Below are 4843 nucleotides of genomic sequence, written 5' to 3'. Positions count from 1 at the left end.
TGTGTGTGTGTGTGTGTGTGTGTTGGTACCAGGGATTGAACTCTGGACCTTGCGCTTGTGAGGCAGGCGGTGGAACCACTGAGCTAAATTCCCGGCCCTGCCTCCACCTTTTGAAGGAAAATTCATCTTTATATCACTACCACGATGCTATGTATGGAATCCCAGGTGATTTTTTTTTTTTCTTGCAGTGCTGGAAATCAAACCCAGGATGCTAGGCCCATGCTCTACCCCAAGCTACACCCCAGACCTTGGTTCCGACAGGTTTTCTTTTTTTATTTAATTATGTTATTTTTATAAGTGCATGTTGGTAGCACATAATGATTACATTCATCGTGGGGAGTTAGTACATGTACGTGGCACATCTCAATTCCTTTATGACTCCTTCCCTGCCTCTCTCTACACCTCTTGGTCTCCTTTCCATTTGCAAAACATGTACTGTTTGCTGTTATCTTTTCCAACAAATGTTCGTCAGAGGACATGAGCTTTTGTCTGGTGTAAAAGGCATCGTGCAGAGCTTTGGAGGTGGATAGTGACAAGTCCCTGATGATCCTGGGGACCCCAGAGGACTGCACCCACGAGGAGTTTGAGGAGAGCATACGGCCCCCCTCAAACCTCTGGGCAAATCTGAAGTGGCTGGGAAAGCCTTGCTGGAGGAAGAGAGAACCAAAGCGGCCACCATCCAGTCTGGCGGAGGACCTCAGTTATGCAGTGGTGCCCGGGAGATCAAGGGCAAGCGTGGGGTGGGTGCCCAGAGGCAGGACCTCGAATTCCTGACCAAGCTGAAGCTGAACCTCTTCCTGCAGGGCGAGGGCGGGACGGTGGAGAACGCGGCCTGGGTCTTGAGCAGGACTTGTGCCCCACAGCAACAGGTCCCAGAGAGCGGTCCTCGAGGCTGCTCCATGTGCCCCTGCCGGGGGAGGACTTGGAAGCCGAGGCCAGTGCCAGGGAGGATATGGCGCCACCTCCGGACTCCTCCGGAGGAGAACAAGGCTGGGGGTGGCAAGAGGCAAGAAAACGCACAAGAAAAACCGGCGACAGCACTGTGCCTCTGACAGGAAGCTGTGAGGTGACATCGCTGGACATAGGGGTGGCGGTGGGCAGCATCCGAGTAAAGTCTGGGCAGTGCCGGTGAGGGTGGGTAACACGTGGGGCGGGCAGTAGTCCAGCAAGTGGGTGATTTTGAGAAAGAGTAAGTCACTGAGCTCACGGTAGACCTGAGTGCTGTGTGAATGAAAGTGCATTTGCATCTGAACTAACCCTGAGCGGGTGTTTCTGTGTCTGGTTGAGTGTGGGCTGCTCCTTCCTCCTCATCCCCTCTGGAGATCTACCGCACCCGACTGCGTCCCAGCATTGCACTGAAACAGCGAGTACTGAGGTCTTACAGGAAGTGGGTAATAACTGCGTTCCTCGGGCTAACTGAGTGGTGTTATTCGAGCAGATGCAGGCAAGAGCTGAGTGATCCTACCTGGCTGAGGGCAGATGTGCCATGCATCTGCCCAACCAACAAATACTTCCTGAACCTCTTCAGTGTGCGCTCCGGTGGGTAATACTGGAGGGATTGTGGGTAGCACCTGACAGTGTGTGAACACCCCGGAGACCGCCTGGGGCCCACCTTGCAGCCCTGAGCTGTCTTGCCCTGTTGCCGCAGAGTCTTGGGCTGCCCCCAGGCACTTGCAGAGGGTTACGGAAGACGGGGCAGGAGAGTCAGGCTTCTAGATTCTAAAGTTTTGCAGGTCTCTTCCAGAACTGAGGACAACTCAAGCAGATCCAGAAAGAACGAGTTGGAATTCCTTGCTCAAAAGAAAGGCTCCAGTCCGCCTTGGCTACCACCATCAGCATGATATCGGGGACAGCACCTCTTGCTTGCTGGGAGGTGATCCAGAGCTCTCTGGGTTTGGCCCGTCCAGAAATCCTGTCACTGCAAAGTCGAGAGCCATTTTTCCATTTCTCAGAAGGACATTCTTTTTTTTTTGAGACAGGGTCTCACTATGTAGTTGAGACTGGCCTGGAACTCACTGTGTAGCCAGGGCTGGTCTTGAACTCACAGTGATCCTCCTGCCTTAGCCTCCCAAGTGCTGGGATTACAGGAGTGCACCACCATGCCTGCCTCTCAGAAGGACATTCTTGAAGGTTCTTCTGGTGCAAACTTGTCTGGGTTGAGATGCCCTATTTTGCGTGCATTAAGCAAAAGCCATGGCTGACCGGGAGGCCACTTGCTTGCCCACAGTGGAGGAAACTGTCTCATGTGTGTGTCTCCAAAAAGCTGCCACTGTGCTCCACACGGGTTTTCCTCAGAGAAGCGTCAGAGGCGCCGTGGAGGAGGGGGCTCTACCCTGACTGGCACCGCGGTAAAAGACGGCTCGGCTCTCCCCTGACAAAATCCGGCTGTGTGTGTGCGCGGCCCTCTGTCCTGCAGGGGCATCGGACCTGTGAATTTGCACACTTCCAACTGGTCAGGAATCTGGAAAGGTCTCAGCTGGTTTTCTTTGCAAAAATATAATCTATACCCATATACAGACTCCCAGCTTGTTACCTACTAACAACACCTACTCACAATGGGACATAGTAGGATGTGTGACTTCCCACGCAACCCCCTTGCTGATTTCCGGAAAGGCTCTCTTCTTTTCCCTAATCAGAGCTAATGTGTAAGCTCTCTCCACACCTCCACCCCAGCAGCCAGGCTGCAGGCGAGAGACCCATCCTCAGGCAGAGACACCTGTTAGATCCTTTGCTTCCAGCAGGTGTTGCAAAACCAAATTTTAGATTTTTAGAGTGCTCACTTGGTTGACTTCACCTAAACCCTTGAAGACGCCGGGTTCTGCTCATTTCCCGAGCTGGTTCGCTTGATGGCTGGGACAAAGATTCTCCTCCCGTCTCTGGACAGGTATTTGAACTTTTTACAAATCTGTGGTCAAGAAATGTGTGTATGTTGATCTTTTCTCCCCTTGTAGATTCCTGGCCCCAGACATACGTACACATAGGACATTCCACTACTGCCCCTCCTCATTGTGCCATGGCTTGAATAAATGGCACAAGTTTGTGGCGTGCTGTTCTTCCACCCAGGCATATGGTTGCAAAAGGTACAATGTGATGTTTCTTGTCATCTCTCTGCATCTTAAAACAATGTCTGTGCTTACTGTGGGTGTCAGGTGTTTCCCGGAGAGCACCGATATGTGTGACACACGATGCAAGTGGTTGATCAGTGTCACCCGTGAAACCAGAATCTCTTACCACCTCCTCTTGGAGGTTTCCTGGATTGAAGAGTTTCGTGGGATGGCACTGCAAGCTGTCAGGTAAAACTGTCATCACCTGAAGTCACCTACCTGAGTCAAGGTATCACGAGCAGAGCAAATCCCAAGAGAAAAATTCACAAGGAAATTGGCTGAGCTGGGTACCCCAAGGTGCAGCTGGCCTTTGTGAACCCCTGATTTCAAAAGTGAGTTTAGTTTAAACTCTTCATCTTTCTTCATGGTTGATGATCTAAGGTGCAGAAATAAACTGACAAAATAAATAGCTGCTAATGAAACTGTAGTCTGCTGTTTACTGTTCTGGGAGGGGAGTCCATGTAAGGTTCAGTTTGAAAAAAGTGATCTGGCTGCTTTAATAAAAGTTTTGACAAGCATTTCTATGAGTTGCCAGAAGTTTTCTAGGGCTACCTAACTTTTCAGAGAAGGGTTAATAATTTAAAAAATAAAAGAAGTGTTATCAGATCACCGTGGCCAAAAGGACACAAACGTGCAGCTTTCTTTTATCCACTGACTTCCAGGGATCTCAGACCATTTTCCAGTGACTGAAGGGAAAGGTGGAACCACTGATCTGGAGTAAAAGCTGTACCTCAGTGTCATGGCACAATCCTGGAATCCCAGCACTCTGAGAGGCTGAGGCAGGAGGATTGAAAGTTAGCGCCTTGTTAGTGCATTTTAGCGACTTAGTGAAATCTGTCTCAAAATAGAAAATAAAAAGGGCTGTGGATGTAGCCCAGTGTGAAGATTCTGGGTTCAAACTCCAGTACAAAAAAAAAAAAAGGATCCTGAGTTCCAGGCACTATGCAAACGAAGCCTTAGGAACCTAATTAATTTACAGCCAATTCAGAAAAGTGTGAAAGTTATATTAAATTTACATGTCCTTGGGAATCTTCACCTGAGCATGAAGCCTGAAGACAACCACCAAAGCATGATATTTTTATACTTTTTAGCCAAATATCAGTCTGGTTTGTTTTTTGTTTTGTAGCGCCATGCACTGAACTGTCTAGGGCACCTAGAAGCGAGGAAATTCTGAGAAGATTCTGTTGGCACCTTATTCCAAGTGGGTCACAGTCATCTCCAGGAAAGGAGGACTTGTGTCCTGGCTTTAGGCAAAGAACAGGGAGTCCTGCTTTAATCTTCTTTGTTCCTTTTTTTTTGGTACCGAGGATCGAACTCAGGTCTTTGCACTTGCAAGGCAGGTGGTAGAACCACTGAGCTAAATCCCCAGCCCTGCTTTAACTTTCTTTGGCTCTCTAAAGCCTCAGTATTTAAGGGAGAATTTCGTTTTCTCTGTCCTCAAGCGCCAGACTCACAGGTTCACAATGCCTTATACAAACCCCTCCCACCAGCTGTGGTTCAGAATTCAGAGCATCGAATATTATTATTATTATTATTATTATTATTATCATTATTATTATTATTATTTGCATTGCTGGGGATCCAACCCAGGGCCCCACCCCTGCTGCATCCTTAGCTCAGAAGTGTGGAATTGTAGAAAATGACATGCTAACTATACCTTATATTTTAGAATTCACTATCCAGGGGCCCTGGGCAGCACCAAATTACATTAATGTTTCTATGGAGAAATATTGTATGTT

Source organism: Fukomys damarensis, unplaced genomic scaffold (assembly GCF_012274545.1).
Source record: "Fukomys damarensis isolate Sample0158 unplaced genomic scaffold, DMR_v1.0_HiC HiC_scaffold_19, whole genome shotgun sequence".
Lineage (NCBI taxonomy): Eukaryota > Metazoa > Chordata > Mammalia > Rodentia > Bathyergidae > Fukomys > Fukomys damarensis.
This window is presented reverse-complemented; position numbering follows the sequence as displayed.